This window comes from Haemaphysalis longicornis, unplaced genomic scaffold, assembly GCF_048455015.1.
Source record: "Haemaphysalis longicornis isolate Haplotype H1 unplaced genomic scaffold, Haemaphysalis longicornis Haplotype H1 scaffold_8, whole genome shotgun sequence".
Classification (NCBI taxonomy): Eukaryota; Metazoa; Arthropoda; class Arachnida; order Ixodida; family Ixodidae; genus Haemaphysalis; species Haemaphysalis longicornis.
The window spans coordinates 88,941,422-88,965,541 of record NW_027526445.1 but is presented as its reverse complement, the minus strand read 5'-3'; the positions used below and the strand labels follow the sequence as shown (position 1 = coordinate 88,965,541).

The 24,120-nt window shown below is 46.3% G+C and overlaps 1 long non-coding RNA gene across 2 annotated transcripts; it reads right to left on the bottom strand.

Annotated features, from left to right (window-relative positions):
• Positions 1–6,745: 6,745 nt before the first annotated feature.
• On the bottom strand, positions 6,746–14,596 carry LOC144148673 (uncharacterized). 2 transcript variants are annotated; one of them, XR_013318021.1, is made up of 3 exons: positions 14,349–14,596; positions 8,577–8,696; positions 6,746–7,090 (listed from the first exon to the last, which is right to left on the bottom strand). It is a non-coding gene; the product is annotated as an uncharacterized LOC144148673 (long non-coding RNA). The 2 variants fall into 2 exon arrangements; XR_013318022.1 differs by lacking the exon at positions 14,349–14,596 and adding an exon at positions 13,671–13,868.
• Between the last annotated feature and the right edge of the window lie 9,524 nt (positions 14,597–24,120).

Below are 24,120 nucleotides of genomic sequence, written 5' to 3'. Positions count from 1 at the left end.
CGAATTTGTCTGGAGGTGTCTCCAAACCACAGATTCCTGGGAGGGATACAGGCTCAGGTCAGCTGACAGTGGTTGGGGATATCCGTGTAGGACACTACTCTGTTCCTGCCTGACAGTGAGATGAAGCCACCGTCCAGATTGACGTGCGCTAGGTCGGTGAAGCCGCAAGCGGCGTTGTGTGCGGATTCACTCCTGGCCATGCCAAAGAGGGCAGCGGTCCAGATTAGATCCAGAATTAGCGGTCCAGAACTTGCCGGTTCGTTTTTCGGGGTCGAAGCCAAAAGTTAGAGGTACGGACATTTCTTCGGAGATCTGCCCTCGGGAGAAATTTAGGATTGCAGACTTGGAGGTTTTAATTAACAGCGATGCTGTTGAGCAAATCATTTCTGTATGGTGTCCGCAGCTTTTAAAATACTACGAAAATGCACACCATTCATGCTCGCGTGCCTTGATACGTGTGCATAGTTTGTCGCGGATAGTGGATAGGCCACAGATAGTTGGCATGGCCGAGGAAAGGAAGAGGCCGGTGTGCTTCGACAGGCTCGGCGTGCAAAGCATCTGCTAGAGACGATAAGTCATGCTTACAGGGCGGCACAAGAAAACGTCGACCAAAACGACGAGGTCACTCTGGCGTTGCTCAACGTAAGGTAATGAAATGCCATCCCGCCGACGTCAACCACGGCACCACGACAATAAAACTCAACTTTGTGTCCGTCAATGATCAAGTCTTGTACGTGAGCACAAGCTTCCCTGAATTTTTTTACTGTTCTGATTTTTGTGAAGGCCACTATTGCCAGTGCAATGGCTGCTGCTTCATACACCACTGGGGTATGAAGCGGGCCAGAGGCAATGGAGTTTCCCTGGTTATTGACTACAGCAACTAATATTACGTCGAGACGAAAATAGTTGGCTGCGTCCCTGTAAACCACGTCCTCACATTTAGCTTAGCGTTTGCGCAGAGCTTGCGCCCTGGCCTATCGTCACTCGTCGTTGTAATTGGGGTGCGTTGCACGAGAAGAGGGGGAATGAGGATGCAATCTCCGCGTTGTTGGAATAGCTACTTGTAAAGTCGTGCTGCAAGGAAGGTTAATGTCCAATGTGCTTAAAATGCGACTCCTTGTTTGGCTGTTAGCTAAAGCTCATGCTGCCTTAACCTTTGTAGAAAGTGTACGTCTGAAACTGATCATGGTATGCAGAAAAAGAGTTTTCCTCCATGTTCAAGAACCTTTCCCATGCATGGAATGAGAGATAATGGCTGGAGAATTTCAATCGTAAGCTTTTTTTCAGGTTTAGGGATTAAAATATTTTTAGCTCTTTTCCACTGTTTCAGAATGTGGCCTCTATCCCAACACATATTGAGCTAATGAGTGAGGGCTTCCAAAAAGTCATAACCTAGATTACAAGCATTTGTTCCTGATGTCGTTTTGCCTAAAAGCACATTTTGTTTTGTGCAAAGGGCCGTAATGGCAGCCGCGTACCTTGCCCGAAGTAATGTTGAGGAGCGCATTATTCCGGCTCGAGTAGGGGGCAGTACCTTGGCAGCACAGCTTGCAATATGAAGATCCTGAATAACCTTCAGTAGTTCTTTGTCCGTGCTACCAAACTGATAGGGAATGACACTTATGGCGAATTCCATTGGGAGAGCAGGAGCACTCAAAAGCACCCTGAAAGTGCTCTCTCCTGAGCAGGCGTGTTTCAGTGGTCGAACAGAAGTAGGAGCACTGTCATCCAGTGGTAGTGCGAGACCACTTTCGGTGCTCTGAGAGCAGTTGGGAGCAGTTCGATCTGCTCCCGCTTGAAAAGTCGGAGTGAGCACAGTACGATACGAAGTAAGTCACATGACCTTTAACGTCATATCCTCCCCTTTGTGTGTGTGTGTGTGTGTGTGTGTGTTTTGCTCCCTTGTATCGGGCAGCGCGGCAGTATCCATCGTGCATTTGAAACTTTGTGGAATGGGCAGCGAGCCCTACGAGCATGCGAATGCTTCACACCGCCACACGTGCTTTGCCCGGCTTTGCTCACACATGCTTTTCCGCAGAGATTGCTGGGATGCCTAAATGCTGGAATACGTGGAGCGAACTTTCACGACAAAGTTCGCGCGGCGGGAAATCTCTGAGCTACCGTACTTATCCAATTCTAACGCGCCCCCGATTCTAACGCGCACCCGATTTTTCTGACAAAAAAAACCAAAAAACTTGCACCTCCGTTTGTAACGCGCACGGAACTTTATAACCCAGACAAACGAATGCGGGAGAAATGGGCGATTTATTCCCCAAAGTAATTTCGCTCATCTCACTCCTCGTCGCTTTCCGCTGACCAGAACATCTCTTCCTCGGTGCCACCAAGAGCCTTTGCGATGCCACACTTCTGAACGAACATTCAACCATGGTCGATGGGATCGTGGCCCACGCCTCGCACGCCCATCCCGCGAGCTTCTCCAGAGCCGCACGCTTCAGCCGACCGCTCGTTTTGAACGCGTGAGAGCCGCTGCTGCCATTGCTGTTATCAAGCGCGCAAGTGGAACAATTTGACGATTTGTGTGAACGCCGATAGAAAAGTCTAGGCGCATATAGTTCCTGCGTCCGAAAAATCGTTGCTAAAAGCTTTAGCGCCATCTTGACATGGTGATGGCGATGGGTGGGACGAAATTTCTGCTGTTCCGGTTTCGGTTTCGAATCCGATGCTAACGCGCATGTGATTTTTCGGCCTATTTTTCCGGAAAAAGGGCGCGCGTTAGAATCGGGTAATTACGGTACATGGAGCGACGACATGGCGCGCGCCGCCGCGCTGCCGCTGGGCTGCTCTAAATTAAAGCCCCTCCGCCGCGGCCCTGCCCATAGGAGGGGCTTTACTCTCACAGAACTCCATGCCCAGAATCAACGGTGCTGTTCAGTAAACAGACCCAGTGAAGGAGCTTCCCACTTTGGTTGTACATCATTTAACGATTCTGCGTGGGGCGGGGGTGTTTCTTCTGCTGAAATATTCGTTCTCAGTTCTCAAAAACGCTAAAGGCTGAAGAGAGAGAGAGAGAGAGAGAAAAAAAAAAAAAAAAACGAACGGCACCGGGGAGATTCGCATGAACGACTACAAGAACAAGTAGCCGGCAGTTTAACCTCTACTTCACCCCGAGAGATGGTGCATATGAGCAAAATAGCCTCTGTTACTGGTTTTTGTCGTATTTGAGACGCCCTCGTAGTGATACCGCCTGTTCCTCACTCGCCAATCTTGCAGACAGGCCTCATATTGCTGCTACTGCAAGTAATGTAGCCGGATCGCCCTTATTTAACCTGATAAATGCTATCATGTATGCCCATACAGCCGGTCGGGACCGTGTTTTCCCCTCGTCATTTTTTCCTCTCCCACCTGCTCTCCGGGTGCGTGCCGCACTCATGGCAGGTGCAGTGGCCCTGCTCCCGCGTGCCCCCAAGTGTTCTGTCACCTACTCCTCACTGCACGATGCCACTGCTCCTGTTCTCTCAATGGAATTCCCCATTAGGTTGCATCAATGTATGGCTTGGCTCTTACCAAGATCGATTAAGCATCAGACGACGTTTCATGTCTTGGGTAGTTGCTTCTCACGGTGCAATCGCAAGCTGCATGCCAATTTTGTCGCAATAACTGAGTATTCTTCAATGTGTTGGTCAAGCCAATCCAGGCGACAAAACACGTTGCAACTGACTTTGTTCTTGCGGAGTTGCTGTTGCAAACCACTCTTGGCCTCCCACATGTGGGGAAGCTGCAAGTCAACCTGGCATTGGTTCCCTGCTTCAAATGTATAATTAGTTGCCTGCTCAGCATCTCGGCCCAGTTGATCCGCCTTTGCCTTGATGTTCGTTATTTCTCAGATATGTGGACCAATCACCGAGTGTGAGGAATCCCGCTGCACCACTCAGAGCCCTTGAAATGCATCTCAGTAAATGAGGATAAGCGGGCCTACCAGACCTTCGTTTGATGTTGCCGGGTGGTCGCTGCCGAGATTCTCTTATGTGTTGCGTAAAGTGGTCTTCCTTTACGTGTGTTCTGTAAAAGTGAGGCAAGGCTGCTCACACTGCTGCTCATCACTGCTCACACTACTTCCGGTGCAAGTGGGATGCGTATGGTCAGTGGTAAGGGTGAGGCCTTCTTGTTGGGCATCAAGCCAAAGGTTTTCGCTTTTTAATGGTGTCATGCTTGCAATCCCCACTTAGTGTGATGTGTATTAAAATCACCGACAATGAGTAATGTGTCGAAATGGAAAATTTCAAGAGTTTTCTAAAAAAGCTTGGTCAATTTGGAGGTGTTGCAAGAAGGGCTCCATACGTTTAGGAGAAACGTGCCGGTCAGCCATGTTTTGCATTTAGTAATTAATTCGATGCAACAATACTCGCATCCCGGCCGGCAAATTTCACTTCTTTTCACAGACGCAGAAGTTTTGACGCCTCCGAACGCTCCAAGTTCTACACCGTGTTTGCCATTTGAAAAGACTTTCCACACTGATGAGTTCTACACTGTTTGTTGATTAGTACACACATACCCTGAAGCCACTGACCTAAGAACTGAAGCGCATGAAAAATTCCTTGCCGGCCTGACCCCTGACCCGACAGGCACAGTCAATCAATCAATCAATCAATCAATCAAGAGCTTTATTATCACAAGACAGGAAAAAGGTTTACAGACTATTTGGACCGATAGCCAGGAGGCTAGTTTCCGGTCCAATACAAAAATACACATACAAATGAGTCGCAGGTATCCACCAAGTTTCGAAGATAAAGAAAATGAACAAAACAGGCAAAGAATAAATGAAACACAAAACAGTATAAACATCCACCATAATCACAATCGCATCATTAAACTACATTCTGTTTATCCAAATAAAACATCTTGCAAGACAATTTGAAGTTCCTCGCAGTTTTCACTTGAATAGGTACATCGTTCCACACTTTGGCACCGTAGAATTCAATAAGCCTTTCGCCATAAACGTTATGACACATTGGTAAGTTGAAGTTGGCGTTGGATGCTTGCCTAGTGCTCCGAACAGGGATAGAAAAACGTGCTAAGGGTACAGGAAAGTTATGGTTTATAATTGTGTTTACTAAAAGAGATATTTTGTATTCCCGAATAGTTGAAAAAGAAAGTACACGAAATTCCTTAAAAATTGTATTGACAGGACGGTTGAATGCAGAAAATGATATTATTCTTAGTGCTCGTCGTTGTAATCGATATAACGGCGTAAAATATGTTTCATAGGTAAGCCCCCAGGCTTCCGTACAATAAATAATGTGGCACTGAAATAAAGTGAAGTATAAAGATCGTAACATACTACATGGGAAGAAAGACCGCGCTTTGGTTAACGTGAAACAACTAAACGCAAGTTTTTTTACACACCTTTTGTATTTGTTCTTTCCAATGTAGGTGTGAATCAAAGACAACACCCAGATATTTGAAGGAAGTTACATTCTCAATTGGTTTGTCGTCTATATACACACTAAAAGAACTATTATCAATTACTTTTCTCCTCGAGTGAAAGATGCCACATTTAGTTTTGTCGGTGTTTATGGTTAACTTACTTTTCAAAAACCATGAGTAGATACTGTCCATTTAAACTAGTATGGTATCTTGCATTTCAGATAGAGAATCACCGCAAAATATAATTGCGGTGTCATCCGCATACATTAGTATTTTGGAGTTCTGTATCGCGAGTGGGAGATCATTTACATACAAGGAAAATAAAATAGGACCTAAAACTGATCCTTGCGGAACACCACATGTTAAGTCACTGTATGAAGAATGGTGATTATCGATTACCACTTTCTGTTTTCTAGATGAAAGATAGCTCGCAAAGAATTTAAGGGAGTTGCCAATTATACCATATTTTTCCAGTTTATTTATTAGAATTGAATGATTAACCGAGTCAAAAGCTTTCTTAATGTCCAAAAACACTCCTATTGCCAACTGATTTTTGTGAAGAGCGCTGTTTATAACTTGAGCAAGTGTTACAACGGCCGAGGACGTAGTCCTGTTGGGAACAATCCCATGCTGCTGCGGGCAAATGGTGAGCCCTGTGTGGCAGCAGCGGCTCACCATTGTTTGCATTGCTGGATGTAAACAAATCTTTCCTTTGCAGCTACGTCAGCTGACTCCTTAGCCATGATTGGCTATCCGGTTTTGCATTGCCGAGGCGCAACGAGGGGATTCAGTCCTAGAGCGATCTTGTCCTCCCTCGCAAAGCGAGAAAAAGCGATGCCTGGCTCATCACTTGCGACGTCACGCAATGTGCCAAGTCGCCAGTGGGAATGTGCCTTTAGACGATTGGTGAGCACTTTGGAACTGTCCGCTGACGGAGGCCAGACGCATGTGCAGTCGATTTTATGGGGCCTATTCCCCTTCACGCAGCGTCCTCAAAGAACCGGTGATGCAAATGTTGAGACCGGTGATTTTAGCACCAATCTTATCCTCAAATTGCACTAACATGGCTTTGAATGTCGCACGAGAGTTTCTATGATCTGTTCTCCAAAATTTTGAAGCACACCTTCCGTAACGTACTAATCATCCGACCCCGAAGCAAGGGGGGATTGCCAAGGCCAATTTTCTTGTCCCAGTGTTTTAACTGAGTAGAGCCAGATGGAGAATTGTCCATTGCATCTGCGGACCCAATTTCTGAGGACCCCAAGGTCGGTAACCTGCTGTGGCTGGAGTCAACGATGGCCTGAGATGCTGGTCTGACGTTTTGGAAGAGGCGGGGTTCACAGTGGTGTCGACTCCTTAAGTTCAGTTACGGCTGCTTTTAGAACTTTTTTTTTTCCAACGATAATGGACTCAAGCATGTGATGGATTTTGTTAATTTCTGAGCATGAATCGGAATGTCTGCCGTGAGTGTATTGACTCTGGGGGACCATGTGTCTCTGAGTGTGTTTGCCGTGGGAGACCGTAGCTGCCCAGCTCACCTTGTTGTTTAGGTTGATTCTGTTGGCATGGATATGGCCGCCAGTTCTCGATGGTTTTGGCCCTCAGTGCTCGACAGCCGACGACGCAACGTCCAGCGCACACAATCCCAGCTCCGGGTGGAGTTGTCCTTGGTCGCCGGTCCACAGCTCGCATTCCCTTGGCTTTGCTGCAACCAAGGAAAGGAGCCCAAATGGTCACTCTCCCCAGATGACGCCCTAAAGAATTTTTTACTGCTCCTTTCTATTGTCCTCGTCCTTCACGAATAGTCACAATCTGCGCATAGAGTGTAAATCCCGAAGTGCTAGGACTTGATTTTAATGAAGCCTGTCGTGTGCTTAAGCTCCCAATCAGAAATCAAGAAAAAAACGTTCAATGCATTACTGACCGCTAATCGCTAAAACGCTTCAACAAGGCCGAAGCCACATGTAGCCAAAGCAACAAGCACGAAATGAACATCGTACTGTTAAACTAGGCCGTACAGCCAGTGTCTTCTTGGCAGGAGGCACTTATTCACGTGGCAGCATGTAATGCCTTTCAGCTGCTGCTTGCATCAATCTAGAGTTTTGCTCCCGTGAGTACACCCCATTGTTTTTCTCAACAGCTGCGTAGTTTAATTTGACCCAATGCAAGTGCAGTTACTAATACGCCTGCAGTGCACTGGCCTTGAATGCAGGATCACACATGCTTGGTGAATTGCTACCGTGGTATGCTGCACGTATCAACTCGACTCAACAGTGTGTCACCTGACAACCTCCAAATGCACACCTGAAACACCTCCTTTAGTTCTTTCCAGGGTGCTCATTCTTCACATTCCATAAACTGTTGGTACAGCCAGAAATATGTTTAGGGGTTGGGGGTGTATGGAGGTATGGGAGAATTGAAGGAGCCTTGCCAAAATGAATGCTAGCACTTGCTTATGTGCAGCATAGTAAAATGTTTGGGGGAGGGGGTTCAAAACCCCTCCGCGCTGTACCTGGAGAATCCTATTGGCCATCTGGGAGGCCATCACTGATGTGTTGCTGGGGCATTCTTGGCTCGTTTCTCTCTCACAAAGGTGAGCACAATGGTGGAGTTATTTGTGCACTTGACAGCACCTGAGGATTCACAAGGATTGTCAGCTGCTGATACTGGCTGAGCTGTTGGGTTGACCTTTTTTCTGTGCAGCTTAGCAAAGGGGTCAGCCTCGCGTAGGATGTTTACTAGCACTGATGAGAGGCTGAAAGTTGGGACATAAAGAGTAGTCAGGCAGTGGATGTTCACACGTATTTAAAGAATTGGCCATAATATGGCTTATGTGAAGACTATGACATGCTTTTCATCACTATCAGAAGTGGGGTAGGTCCAGCCCCTTTAAGGGACCGTGGCACACCATCTTGCATTCGGGACAGACGCAAACACCCACACATCAAAACGTTCGACAAGTACTCCTGTAATGATGCCAGCATTTACGGAGGTGAAGGATAAAAAAATCTAAAATGAAGTTTGCCTTGGAGGTGCAGTGTCTCTTTGGCACTGCACATTTTTATACCTTTCTACACGAAAATGCATAATCAACATAAAAAAAAGTTGTACAACTGAAACTGAAAAGCAACACAGGCTGCATAAACTTTACCTTCTTAAGAGAAGCAAAAATAGGCCAGAAACATGCATACGCTATGCCAAGTTTTTTCTGCAGCCTTGTGTGCCTAGTGGTGGCTGGATGGCTTTTTGTTGACTTCGCCGGACTGGGGGAGTGGCTGTTGAGAGCCAGTGGTTGATCTCATGCTTCAGACCTGCAAGAGTGAGTAGTAACATGTGAACTTAAACATGCTGCGATGCACAGTTTTACAACAGTCAGTTCACCAGTGACCACGTAAAGTTGAAAACGGCTTGTGCTTGCTTTGTAGAAGGTTTGTATGAACACTTTGATTGACTATGAGGTTTAACACACTGACACTACACAGGCGATGGGGCACACCGTAGTGAGGGACTAAGGTTAATTTTGACCAATTGGGAATGTTTTAACGTGTGCCAAAATCTCGAACATGGGCATTTCTGCTTTTAGTATCCGTTAGAAAAGCGGCAACTGTGGCCAGTTGCCGCTTTTCAAATATGAAGTCTGGACTAGAAGGTATGCAGGCAACGTTTAACAAATATACATATGTGCAGACGCAAGGATGGCGAGAACAGAGCCTGCAAGCATATGAATAGTCTGCTTGCCGGTTGGGAAGGTTGGTTGCTTAAAAAAAGAATGGTGCATAAAATAACCTGCTAGATACCATGTGTGCCCAAGGCAATGCTTAAAAATCAACTCGCCATTCCATGTAATAAATGCAGCTATGTAGTAAAAGCACAGAGGGGGAGGGAGGAATAACCGGGTGTTTTAAGGTGCACAGTAAAAATAGCGCAGTTAAAAGGAACGAGCCAAAGATGGAACTAGCGTTACTCCGCTTTGTTCACTAATTAAACGCCCAATTTTTTTTCATTCCTCAAATTAAGGTACTTCCTGTCTCGTCGGCTGACGAGTGACGATGAAAGCGACCACACCGACCGGTTGCTGGAACTCAAGTGCCTTTATTAAGCGAAGAGAAATAAACCCCCCCGGTCCCCGATGGCGCGGCGGCGCAGGCGTGGAACACGATAGCTCACGCGTCACACATCCGGCGGGTTTGATCCGCGGAGCTTTCAACCGTCACTGCTGGTGTTTCGTCTGTGCTTGAATAACTGTCAGACGCAAGGCCATCAGGCATGCCTGCACCGTTGAACGGCACCAAATGCCGACGGTTGCGCTGAATGATGCATGTCGGTGTTTCCACCACATATGAGCGTGGTCTTCTTGCTGGGCTGAGCACCTTTGCCGCGCATGACATATCCTGCACCCACACATCCTCCCCGTCAGCGAGTGGGCGGAGTTGGTGGGCGGCGTGACGACGGTTGAAGTCTTGACTTTGTTTTGTTTGGTTAGCTTTATCCTTAGCTGCAACTTCGTCGTGTGGTGGCCACTCCGGTTGCAGGGTGTCTGGCATCTTCGGCACTGTCGTTTGCAGACGTCGGCCCATTAGGAGCTGCGACGGGCTGTATCCGCTCGCTCCTGGCGTGTCGCGGTACACCAGAAGCGCCATGTGTGGGTCCTTGGATTTTGTGAAAAGATCCTTCATGGTCCGCACCATGTGTTCTGCCTCGCCGTTTGACTGTGGGTAGCCCGGGCTGCTCGTGATGTGACGAAATCCGTAGGTCTGCGCAAACTCGGCGAACACCCGTGACGAAAATTGCGGGCCGTTGTCGGACACGAACACATCAGGTATTCCATGTCGCGCGAACGTGCTCTTGACAGCCGCAATGACAGCTGTGGAGGTGGTCGACGACAAGCTGATTACTTCCGGAAAACGAGAGTAGTAGTCCACCACGATTATGTAGCGAGTTCCATCAAGTTCAAACAAGTCGGCGCCTACACGCTGCCATGGCCGATTTGGAGTCGGTGTTGCGATTAGTGGCTCCGAACGCTGAACTCTCGTCTGAGCGCATTTCTCACACGATGTTACGAGCTGCTCAATTTCGCTGTTAAGGGTAGGCCACCATACTGCGTCCCTTGCCCTTGCCTTGCACCGTCCAATGCCTTGGTGGCCTTCACGGATTTGCTGAAGTACCTCACGGCGCATCAGGCTTGGAATAATGATGCGGCGATCTTTGAGCAAGAAGCCATCGCACACTGTGATGTTGCCTCTTTCCTTCCAGTACTCCCTTAGATGAACTGGAACCTTTGAGACGTTTTCTGGCCATCCTTTCTCACAGAAGCGGAGTAGCCCAGAACAGATGCCGTCTTCCACTTGGTGCTTGCGTAAGGCATCCATGCGGGAGGACATGAGGTTGGCAGCTGCTGTAACGACTTCCCCGATGAATAACTCGATGGAGTCTGTCTGCCATTGACTTCGCTAAGGATCGTGTCCCTGAATAGGAGCCCTTGACAGCGTGTCTGCCGTGGCAATCAGCTTGCCAGGGACGTAGAGAACAGTGAACTGATAGCGCATAAGACGGATTCGCAAGCGCTGGATTCTGGGGGGAATCATGTCGAGTTCTGCTGATCCCAGGAGCGTGACTAAAGGACGATGATCCGTTTCGACTTGAAATGCGATGCCCCTCAGAAACTGGTCGAACCTCTTGACAGCCCACATCACAGCCAAAGCTTCTTTTTCTGTTTGACTGTAGCGGCTTTCAGTGTCCGTTAGGGATCGTGAGGCGTAAGCAACCGCTCATCGTTCTCCCGATGGTTGATCTTTAAGCAATACAGCTCCGAGACCGTATGAGCTTGCGTCAGCTGACACAACCGTGGGGTACGATAGGTCATATTTAGCCATGCAGACCTCTGAACTGAGCAAGCTTTTGAGCTTGTCGAAAGCAGCTTGCTGGCACGGTCCCCAAAGCCATGAGTTTCTCTTTTGAAGCAATGCCCTGATCGGTGCTGTGATGTCGGAAAGATGAGGAATGAAGCGGCCCACATGGTTCACCATTCCCAGCAGTCTTCGGACACCGCTGACATCCGATGGGGTTGGTAGCTTGGCCAAGGCCTCGACCTTTTCTGGATCGGGACTGATTCTTTATGCGCTAACCACGACTACAAGAAACTTGACTTGGTTTGCAGAGAACGTGCATTTCTTGCAGTTCAGCTTGATTCCCGCTTCTTCCAAGCGCTATAACAGCTGCTTGAGACGTTGGTCATGCTCTTGCTGCGGTGCTCCGAAGACAAGAATGTCGTCAATCATGCTCACAACTCCTTCGAGGCCTTCCAGAATTCTGCTCATCTGTCGCTCAAAATATTCTGGTGCTGAGCAGATTCCAAAAGGTAGCCTTTGGAAACAGAATCTTCCCATTGGTGTTATGAACGTAGTGAGTTCTTGACTTTCTTCTGAAAGCTTCACCTGGTGAAAGCTAGCGGTAGCATCGAGCTTAGAGAATACCTTTGCTGATCCGAGGCGTCCCAGGATGTTCTCGACTGAGGGTAGTATGTGACGCTCCCGAAGCGCGACTTCGTTGAGTCGGGTGAGGTCAACGCATATTCGGTAGCCTCCTCCTGCTTTTGGAACAGCCACCATACCGGAACACCATGGTGTGGGACGGTCCACCCGTTGGATGACTCCCTGGGATTCGAGCTTGGTGAGCTCCTCTCGAACTGGTTTGTGAAGCGGAATCGGTAATCTTCTCGGCACGCTGAGTGAGAACGGTTTGGCGCCTGGTTGGAGACGTATCACGTCTTCGTCTTGCAGCTCGCCCAAGCCATCGAAGAGACTGTCCTTCAAAGTGACGGTAGAATCCGTTACACTGTCCACGAACCGTATAACTCTGAGAGCCTGTATCGCAGGGAATCCAAGAAGCGGCGGGTCTTGCGAAGGCACAACATACACTGTTTGCACTGTAGACCTGCCTTTCCAGCTCAGTTTCGCTTGGAATGTTCCGAGAACGGTGAGGGAGTAATTTCCTGGGCCCGTAAGCTCACCTTCTGGCTTTTGCAGCTGTTTCGGTATTCCTGGAAACGAGTCCGGTACCACTGTCACCTCCGCACCCGAGTCGACCTTGAAGTTAGCGTAGTCCGTTGACGGCCACTTTTACGAACTTGGCTCTGGTGATGGCTGCTACGGAGTGCAGTGTGAGAGCTCCCATGTTCTTCTTGCTTTTCTTTTCGCAGACTGCTTCGAAGTGTCCAATCCGATTACACCCTTTGCACTTGGCTTGCCTAGCTGGGCAATCTGCTCGAGGATGCGTTGGTCGACCGCAGTATCTGCAGCTCGTGGTAGCGTCGCTTGTGTTGGACTTCATAACACGCTTGCCGGAGCTCCCTTGAGAATTCGAGCCATGTCGCGGCTTTTGGAAGCGCTTTTGAACTTTGGCCTCGGCCACAACGTGAGCAGGATTCGGCTCCTTTTGGAACACTGCTGCACAGGCTTTCACGGCATCTTTGTTGATGCGAGCCTGTGGTCTTGCTTCTTCAAGGGTAAGCTTTTGTGTTCGGCGCAGTTTGTCCACAAGGTTAGAGTCCCGGAGACCCACGACGAACCTGTCTCGAACGAGTCGTTCTTCCACTTCCGCTGAGGCGTAGTTGCACTTTTTGACAAGTGTACGCAGCGCAGTGTAGAACTCGTCTACGGTCTCGCCTTCGCCCTGGGTTCGACGGTGGAAGCGGACACTTTCGTAGACCTCGTTGACCGGGTGGATGAAGTGATCGGTGAACTTCTTCTAGCGAGCTCCAGTCTTCGCTGGACAATGCTAGAGTGTCGAGAACGCGGCAGGCGTCTTGGGAGCCCATGTCGTAAAGAAGCGTTCTGACCCGTACTTCTCCCGGCGCTTGGTAGAGCCCAGATGCATAGCAATAGTCGTCGAACTGGTAGACCCATTCTTTCCAAGAGCTTGGGTTCTCAAAATCGAATTTCGGTGGCGGTTGAAGCCCGGTGCCGCTGAACTGGATAGAAGGATCTCCTTTCGCCATAGCATGTTTTGCAGGCTACGCACCTTAGACTGATTGCTATTAATAATTGATCGATGTGTCGCTAACTTTATCCCACTTCTGACACCATGTCTCGTCGGCTGACGAGCGACGATGAAAGCGACCACACCGACCGGTTGCTGGAACTCAAGTGCCTTATTAAGCGAAGAGAAATAAACCCCCCCCGGTCCCCGATGGCGCGGCGGCGCAGGCGTGGAACACGATAGCTCACGCGTCACACATCCGGCGGGTCCAACGCGAACCGCCGCCCGAGCGAGCGTGAGAAACGCACCTTCAGCGCGCCGTGAAATGCGCGTCCACTACACTTCCGAAATCTGGGTCCTAGTAATTTTTCTGCGTCAAGACTTGCGCATTGAATCTACACGGCACCAGCGGAACGGGTTGGTCACTGCAACAGCAGATTTTCTCTGGAATTGGAGTCTGAAGAAAATCTCAGTGATGTCAGTGATTGTCAGTGTCAGTGATTGCCGCGATTTAAATAAAAAAACAAGAGCGCGCCTGTTTTTATCCCTCGTACGAACAACCGACAAGGCATCCAGCGTGCGACCGCGACTGGTGACTGCGAAGCTGATGGTGGCGCATTGCTGCCTGCCTAAGTTTTCATTCCAATTTATTTGAAAACACGTTGGCACACGGGGGCGTGCACGAGTAGGTAGAGCGATAAAAACGTTAGAGCCCACGTATGCGTGCGACTGCGTCGCGATAAGTCACGCGTATGCTCGCGGAAAAGCGATCGCCCAAAGGCATATGCAGAAAATGTTGCCGTACGGAAGCCAAACTCGAGGGATTTGTTCAAAGGGCGCTTGCGATCCGTCAGCGCTCGGGTTACAGCACGGCTCGGGAAGCGGCCTCGCATTCGCTACCATCGCTAACTCGGCGTACGCGTGAAACAGCTCTCCAAAGAAATTATTCGGTTTTTGTAATCAACCATGTATTAGAGGGAACTTACCAGACAAAGTCGTGGATACGGTGCGGGTGCACTTGCATCGGCATCCACGGCGGCAGCCAACACCAGTGTCGGACTTTCGCGCCGTTCCGGCCGTTCGCTGCCGCCGTTTCATCCTCCGGTGATGCGAAGTTATCGATGGCAGGTAGAGCGCCACCACGTAATGTGAATGCGATTAATAATATATCTCTTGACGCCACTACCGATAATTGGGTTGAAACGCGGCAGACGACAAACGGGACACCGGTGTTTTTTTTTTTTTCTTGAGATGTGGGCGCACAGCGCATGCGCTAGCACAGTGGCCACAGACATGGCGGCTTTCAGTGTGGCCAAGCGAAGAAAATCGCCCGCTAAACTTTTGAATGAATACCGTCTATAACATATCATGCACTGCTCCGCAGTGTCCTTAACACGAAAGCACATGTAATCGTTGAAGACAGAAGCACTCCATAGGTCGCAGCGTGAGATTACTCTTCGCTGTCCATTTCCCAAACACGTGTCCTGGCACTTTCTCAAACATACAAGTCGCCTGTCAGATCGTTCCACCATAAGATTAGCAAGTTTGGTGGTTCTTCGGCAACGGGTTCCGTGGTGCAGAAAGCACTTCTAGATCGCATGTTTACACTGCGCTTATTTACGTCATACGCAGCGTGGTTGGCTAAATGTCCCCACATTTTTTTGCGTTGTTGTGAACCCATCGCAATGCTTTAATTAGCGCGTGGAAGAATTTCGCCTGTATATTTGTGACGTCAGACAGAAACTAAATACTCTCCCAGTCTTCAGATGACATTCCAAATGCGTCATCTTTTGAGAATTGTGAAGTAATTTTTGTTCCTTGGTATTCATGGCTTTTCGTAATGACTCGACAGGGCATGTACCACACGGTAGCATTCTGTGTCATAGGCGAGTATCGGCAGTACTTGTCTCACCTGCTATGTTTTTACTTATATTTCTTACTCGTTTGTAAAAAACAAAGTTCCTGGAAAAAAAACCAGTTCGCAAAATTCCCCCCTGTCTTTGACAGCGGAAAAAGTTGATACTAACCGCATGAGGGTAGACCAAATAGTGTGTGCGCTATGGCTTCTGAAAGTGTCCATGTATTGTCTACGGGAGGCCGGCAGGGCTGAACCCAGCGCGCCGGAGATAGCGAAGTCGGCCCTACTGTGTATCTTGCTCCGTGGTTCGGGTAGTTCTGCTCAGCGTTTTATCGCTATGATGCTGGAAGGACATGAATAATCTGAAAATATAAAGCCAGCGGCACGATTTTGCAGCTATTCAATGTCGTTTCTGTTATAAACAGGTTCGAGATCCGAAATGGCTAATGCATATTCTAATTTCGGACGGATTAGCGTAGTAAAAGCAAGTTTGCGTATGTTACTAGGACCCTGTGTAAGGTTACGCTTGAGAAATCCGAAAGAGAGGTTAGCAGCTGCCAGGGTAAGATTTATGTGGTAGTGCCATGACAGATCAGGTTGAAAATGAATTCAAAGATATTTATAAGCGGTGACGACGTCAACAATAGTACTATTTAACACGTAGGAAGTAGAAATCCGGGGTTCGTGTTTACTAAAAGACCTAGACTTTGTTTTAAAGTAATGTAGGGTAATTAGCCAGGGTGAGCACCATTCATTAATAGCGTTTAGATCAGTTTGCAAAGCTGTCCGGTTATTAAAACAATTATTCGGTAAATCACGCAGTCGTCAGAGAAAATTCTAATTCAAGGGAGAGACAGGATGGCAAGTCATTAATGTAGATTAGAAACAGTAGTGGACCTAGTACGCTACCCTGTCGGACCGCTGAAGTACTGGTTAGAAGGGAGAATTACAATTGTTAGCGGACGGAAACTGTGTTCGAGAATAAAGGTAATCTTTTACTTCTGAAAAATGTTACGTTGAATGTTAAGCCTACACAGTTTGGTTAGAGGCCGGTGATACGGGACACGATCAAACGCTCTAGAAAAGTCGAGGAAAACACATCAACCTGGAATCCACCGTCTAGAGCTGAATGTATGTCATGGATGAAGCCAGCGACCAGCGTGTCACATGACTTTCCTTTGTGAGAATCATGCTGATATTTATGTATAATAATATAATCTTCCAGTTAGTTAATTACTTCAGTCTGTATAATATGTTCAAGAAGTTTTCAAATGGTACTGGTTAACGAGATGGGATGATAGTTTAATGGCAATGAGCGTTCACCAGACTTGAAAATGGAAAAAAAACGTTTCTGATTCGCCAGTCATGTGGGATGCAACCTAATGATAAGGATTGAGAAAAAGGGTGGACAGTATTGGACAAATGCTCGAGGATATAATATTTATTATTTTATTATTGAAGCCGACATGATCAGAAGCAGTAGAAATTCTGAGTTTATTTAGTAAGGAGAATATACCCGTTTCACTAATTAATATTTCTGGCATGATGATATCAGGAATGAGAATAACTTTTAGGAATGACTTGAACAAGGCAAAAATTGCGTCCCGTGAAACTTTGTTTTGATTGAGATTTCGGCGTAGGTCGCCTAATACATGCTGGCGATGTTATGATTTTTACCAAACTCGATTAGGTTATTTCGGTTGTTTCTAAAACCAGGGGTGGTGAGAAGCAAGCGGGTGCTTCTCCGAATATTTTGCCTCTCTTCGAGCGACTTCGGGCACGGTGTTCGGGGTTCGGGTGCGGCGTCGTGGAGTGATCGAAGAAAAAGTCATCGACTTGTTCTGCTGATCAGTTATTGCAGCGGTGCCCGTGAAAAAGTCCATTCCGAGAATTACGTCGCGGGAGCAGTTAGGCAAAATGACGAACACAGCAGGGTACGTGGTGCCGTCTATGGTGACGCACGATGTGCACGTTCGCTTGGCGTTACGAGATGGCCTCCTGCTGCGCGTAAGTGCGGACCGTCCCATCTTGTCGTTGCTTTCTTCAGCTTAGACAGGAATAACCCGCTCATTACCGAGTAGTCGGCTCGCGTGTGGATGAGGGCGACTACGTCAAAGCCGGCGATGGACAACTGGACGTCGCACGCCCCTTTTCTCGAGTTTCGGGTGCGTCAGGGCGTCGTATCTCTGCTTGAGCATGTTGGTGGTCGGGCACTATGCGACGTCATTGTCATCGTCTTCTCAGCTGCAGGCTCTGTCATTTCCGGTACGCTTCGCGTCGTATGGCTGACGTCGTATTCGGGAATCACGTCAGGTTTGGATCTGGTTCTGGCTGAGGGCATGTCGTGAATAATGGCCTTCGATGAATTGTTGCGTTGTTGGAGGGTTTTCATTCTTCCCTTTCCTGCTATTAGATTACCCCACGTGGGCTGGGGGACCTTCCATGTGCGAAGTCATTATTGCTATGGCGGTTGGACCACTAGCGTGGTAAGGGTGACAGCGAAAGGTTGGAACGAGCTGGGACACCGCTGGTTTGAGATAGATACTTGTCGATATCACGTGGTCATCGGCCAGGGAGAGGGCGAGCTCCGTGCATCGAGAAACCACGCAGTCCGTGTCTCTTGTATGGGCAGCGACGTTAAATGTGGTCGGCCTCTCAGCAGTGGTAGACAGAGGGCGATTATTTGATTATTAGATTATTTGCTGACGATTGCGTAATGTACCGGGAAATTACCACCATAGTAGACTACCTGATATTAAAATCTGCACTAGACTCTGTTAAGTACTGGTGTAATGACTGGCAAATGTCCCTCAATGTAGAAAAATTTTCTCATTGATCAATAACAAGAAGGAAGAACCAGCACGAACATTTTTACAACATAAATAATAGTCCTATACTCCGGGTGCACCAGCACAAATACTTGGGAGTCATATTTACACATGAGTTCAGATGGGATGCCCACATAAACCATTTCGCATCGGCTGCAATAGGAAGGCTGTTTTCCCTCAGAAGACGCCTTCGATCAGGACCTAAAGAAACAATAAAATAGCCTAAAACGCCTTTGTGAGATCTTTACTCGAATACAATAACATTATCTGGTTAACGTATGTTAAAGTACCCATAAATAAACTAGAGCGATTACAACGAAAAAAATCAGCTGCATTTACAATCGGTACGACAGAAATAGTTCACCAAAAGAACTACTGTGGAACGCCGGTATGCTTACCCTACAGACTCGTTAAAAACTAGCGCGTTTAAAATTCCTATATCAGCTCTTTCATAAAAATCTAGAATTTGATACTTCAAAGTATCTCACTGACATTGCAGCGAGGCCCACGTGGCATATTCAGACTTTAACGTTTAAAGAATACAGTAATCGCACTGATTGCCTTAAATATTCCTTCTTCCCACTAGCTGTAAAACAGTGGAATGGTATGCACTAATCGATTACCGGTAGCTCACGTATAGGACGATTCCTAACTCTAGTTGAAAACCACCTCCACGAAACAAGTTAACCAGAACGACAGCGAGAGTTAAATCAAATGAGTCTGCACAGTTTTCTTTTGTTGTCTGGGTCACTTACGATTTTACTATTACTGAGTAGTTCGTTAATAATATGTTTGCCTTGTATTTGTAACATGTTTGGCTTCGTTCTTCAATCGCTGCTTTAAAATATTGCCTCCAAATTATGTCTCTTTTGTATTGCATTGAATTTGATTATGTTTTGTTTCTTTGTTTTTTCCACGAACTTGGTGACGTTTGATGCATGAGATTTGAGATTTAATGTGTAATACGTAACCTTCGCTTGTCATGTAAAAAACCTGTCCCGCATGTTCATACTCTTCTCTTCCTGTATGAAAGAGAAGCACGGTTGAATTTTGTGTATTTGAAACTATGTATCGCCCCTCCTGCAAAAATCTCAAATGCGATTTGCAGTATGTTAAAATATATTATAAATAAATAAATCTTATCGGACTTGTTTTGGTGAGATCTAGCTACACTTTCTAATGGATTTTTACGCGTCTTAAACGCATTCTTCAGAACGGGTTTACCAGCAGAGGAGATTTGTGATCGAAAACCCTCTTTTCCGACCCGTCATCGGCGTGAATTTTAACGTGTAAATACTTTCAGTGGTGCAGTGAAATTTTGCCGGTGGCTGCTCCTTTTAGAAATTATCTGCTAACAAACTCGAATCAGGGCTCAACCGTTGGGTGGAAAGTAACGTTGGATTCGAGTCTGCTTTTAAAAATGTGGATGCTCTGTTTGGGGAGCATGAGTACCGTAGCCTAAGGATCACTCTAAAAATGGTTCAAACAACAGCCACCACCACCATCTACCTATTTCTATTTCAACATTGTGCTTCTTGTGGCCGCGTCCTATTCCAGTGCTTTTGTCAAGTGTTTTCCAGAAGTTTCTCAGCTAAAGGACTGTGATGAACATAATAGAGTTATATATAGGTAATGCTATCTTCCCCCACACGTAAATAAACATTTGCTAATGGTTTGCACGTTAATCACTCTTTAGTAACATTAAAGCGAAAGTTGTGGATTTATTATTAAGCGCCTATCTCCAAAAACGGCCGGCATAGGCACTTATTGCATCTAGGCAGAAACGCAAAATATACATTTATATGTACTACGAAAACGACAGAAAAACTAATCTTAATTTATTTCTTGCTTATATAGCAAAGTAGCGCAATACTAGCGAAAGGAAAAAGAAGGTTTGTGTTGGCTAAAAATTGTTCTGTATAACAAAGGTTAAACACATGTGAGAACGCTAAATACGTACACATTGTCAAACACGTGTTGAATGCGTATCCCGTACAGCTTCGTAAGTCATACACCTTCGCAAAATGAAATGGGTCCTAATTTTTTTAATGACGTTTCATGTTTCACAGATCTCAGGTTGGGACTTATTTGTTACAATTTATTGAAGAACTGTTACAGTGGTACCGTTGGCGCATTTCATATTACGGTCAGGCTATGTCAACATATGTGGCAATACGTTCCTAAGAACGGTAGTTTATGACAATCTCGGTGTTTGCAAAGCTGTATGGAATACGCCTCCAACACGTGTTAGACAATGTGTTATGTGTACGTATCTAATGTTGTCACAGTGTTTATAATTGAATGGAGACCGATTTTTATCCTACAGGTAGCTTTTTTTCCCTTTTTCTAGTATTGCGCTACTTTGCTATATGAGCATGAAATAAAGTTAGATGAGGTTTTAGGTTGTTTTCATAGTACATATAAATGTATATTCTGCGCTTCTCCTTAAATGCAATAAGTGTCTATACTGGCCTATTTTGAAGGTAGGCGCCCCATTGTCTAACACGTGTGGGAAGCGTATTTCATACAGCTTTGCAAGCCATACACCTTTGCAACAATAAATGGTTCCTATTTTTATGTCGTTGCATGTTTACCTCATCATAGATTGTGAGCTACTTGGTACAATTTATTGAAGAATTCTTACAGCGGTCCCATTGGCGCATTCAATATTACGGTCAGACTATGTCAACATATGTGGCAATACGTTCCTATAAACTGTAAATTATGACACTCTTGGTGTTTATAATAATAGCCTAATGACCAGCGTGCTTGGTCGTTTGTCATTGCATATATTGACGGTTGTCTTTACTGCTATAGACTACATTGCTGCTATAGCTTATATATTTTCCCTAACGCTTGGGCACAATTTCTATCCACATTTCCTGTTAAGGGTGTTTCAAACTCCAATCTTTGGTGTGTGTCAAAATGAAGAATTGGCAACATCTGTTGGCAAAGCCTTGAACGAAAGGGAGCTTATTTTTTCACCTACAAGTCGCACCAAAAACACATTTACAATACGCTTGCTGTTGCGCCTATCTGAACTCGAACCTTACAGAGAAAACTGCCACGCGCAGAAACAATGGGGCGCACGCTGTTCATTGGTAAGCTCATGGTGAGCCCCAGGATTCGCTATCTTATAGCGGGTCGGGATGCGAACAGCACATACAGATAATATACAAGGAAGCAATTTTTAAACATTATCTTCGGGGCAAATACACGCTTCGCAGCGAGCAGCCGCGACCGTGTTCTAACTACATTCAGTGGCAGCTTACCTCAGCTGCGGGACCTGAACATCAAAGAATTTTGTGTAGATCGCCTACTTGTTCCGCCTCGGCGTTTGCGTGGCGTATACAAAGTATAAGTGCTTTCTATTAGGGCCTTGCTATCTTGCCGACCGCCATCGCGTCGTGCAGTGTGCGAGTTTTTTTGGGAACCAAAAGCTCTGGGCGCAATTTGGGTTACGAATGTGCATTACTGTATCAAGAAGGCGCTCATCGTCTTCTGTCTTGTGTGTGTCATGCCGAGTCGCTTTTCGTACGTGAAGGAACCGTGCGGGGCTGGTTTTGGCGCAAGGCCATTACGTGGCCATTGATGTCAAGCTCGAATGTGGAAGCTGCTTTCATCGCTGCTTTGACTTTGGAAATTGTGTATATGTAACGCAACCTCTGTAAGGAAATATAAATGGCATCATTCTGCGACAGTATAGGTGGCAAGTTACAAGAATTCTTCTCGTGTCTAGCTGTGGCATAGGTGGCGGCCAGTGTTGGCGAAAGAACTACATTGATGGTTTCCCTCTGGCCCGAAGGCACTGCGGATTATCCAACCATGTGTGCGTTTTTTTTGTGGCATACAGCCGCTCCTACAGAGTTATGCATTAATAAGCTTTTTTTAAAAACTTCCGAATACCCAAGGAATCGCTGTTTAATATTTCCCGTTGCTATGGCTCTTCGGAGGTAGGGACAGAGCAAAGATGTGGCGTGTTTTTTGCACTGCCGCAAACAGGACTGGTCAATGCTTTATAGGAGAGACGAAGAAATTACGAAACGTTCTTAAGCAATCATTCGAATATGGGAAGGTTGAAACATTTTAAGAACAAACGCGATAATTGTTCAGTTAAGCAGATGTAGTGGCGTGTTTTTTTTTACTGCAATGAACACGGATTGCTCGCAATCATACGTAAAAATTGTTTAAACGTATCAGGCTCGGAGCGGAATATTACAATCTTAGTATTGCAGCCCCGTTTTTGCAGAAAGGTTTAGAGGGGTGTCCTCGTGTGTTACGACGTAGTATTAAAATTGAATGGAACGTATGTTTCGGTTGGTGAAAAAATAATATCAGAGATTCTGGCTATACGTGGACTGAGTTCAAATTTCCTTGAATTTTGTCTGCAATTTTGAAATTTCTTGGAAGTGTCGTTAGCAATTAAACTGTTTCGAAATAGCTCAATGCCACTCAAAGAAGTGAACCAACCCCCCTCACCAATATTCCCGCCATCCTTCGGCAGTGCCTGTGTTATCGCCTTAGTGTTCCTGAACAATTGTATATTTCAGATGTTTCATAGTATTAGCTGAAGTTTATGATTGGATTCCGGTATTTGTGCACTAAGAAATGTACCAAGTTTAACTACAGGTTTTGCGTTTCAGCATCAACGAACGTGTTTACAATAAGGATTGCCTTATACTCAATGTCTAGCGTCTCTGTCACGGCGGAATATTGTTAATTTACAGAGTTTGGCACTTATTTGAGCGACTTCCTATGGATCATAGGTTTATTTAAATTGAACACCTCTTACACCAGTTAGCTGCTTTTAGGATTCAAGCAACTGTGAAAAGAGTTGGATAACCTCCAAATGAGAAAATTCTTTAATAATTGCAAATTTTGATGTAGTTGGTAGAAACGGCATATGTCTTCCCTTCAGAGTCTTATATTTTTGCTTCTCAAGAACTCCTGATTCTCAATTTCCAGTGAGTATTGCAAAACTATTGCAGCCGGTCGCAAAGGCTTCACGACACTTCTTCAAGGGGCTATGTCGCTCCTTCGCAAGGTTGTGCTGTTGCTTCTGGCTAGAAAGCTATGGTTAGAAATGAAGGCTTCAATGTAATTCACTTGAATGAAATAATAGCGGAACTTAGGCGGTAATATCGGTGCTTCTCAGGCACACAATGTTGTTTTTAATTTTAAAGAGGCATTGAGAGTTAAAGTGCAGGAAATTCAAATGGATTCAATGTCGGGCCCTCATGGTGCTTCTTCACTGTGGCTGGCTCGCAATATAAGGAGACAATTAAAAATTAAACCAGCGTTTTGGGATACATCGCAGTATTTTGGACACACTGACAAGAGGTAATAAGGAACTACCATTAATTCTTCCGATCCCAGTTGGGCGTTCGGAATGGTGACAGAAGTTAACTAAAAATTTTACTCTTGCATGTACTGTTACCCTGTAATAAATAAGTCGCTTAGACGTCATCATTCTATACTTTAGCAGCTACAGAGTAATTGTCTAAATACGTCCAATAAAGGAGCAATGAATGCAAAATACAAGTTTTTTTTATTTGAAAGACTCCGTGTTTTATAGCGTCCACACAGCTTGCGCGGCAGCAAATGATGCAGTATTCACTAATAAAAATATTCAATTTAGTTAAACATTTTAATTCTCCCGCCAAATCCTGTATTTTGGTCAAGTTTACAATGAATTATAACGGCGCGTATACAAAGTTCCGCTGCGCCATGCGGCTCTCATAGCGTTGCTCGACGTCGAACCTCCCAAGTGGCGCTAACATACTCGGCACTCCGCCGTTGCTTTGTTTTCGACCGTATTTACGCTTGGCTTGTTTTTGTTAGGGTAGCAAGCAACCGCATCGTGGAACATGGGGTATGATTGGCAAAGAGGGTCACGTAATGCAACGTCGCTTAGGCCAATCGGCCAGTGTCGTGTTAGACAACTCCAAAGGGTCGGACCACCGTGCTGGTAAAACAAGCATGGTGCGCCCACTTCCAACGGCAGTGCGCATCGGTACTTCAATGTTTACGTGTATTGTCGTAACTTTTGTTGCTTACCGCACCACTCTTACT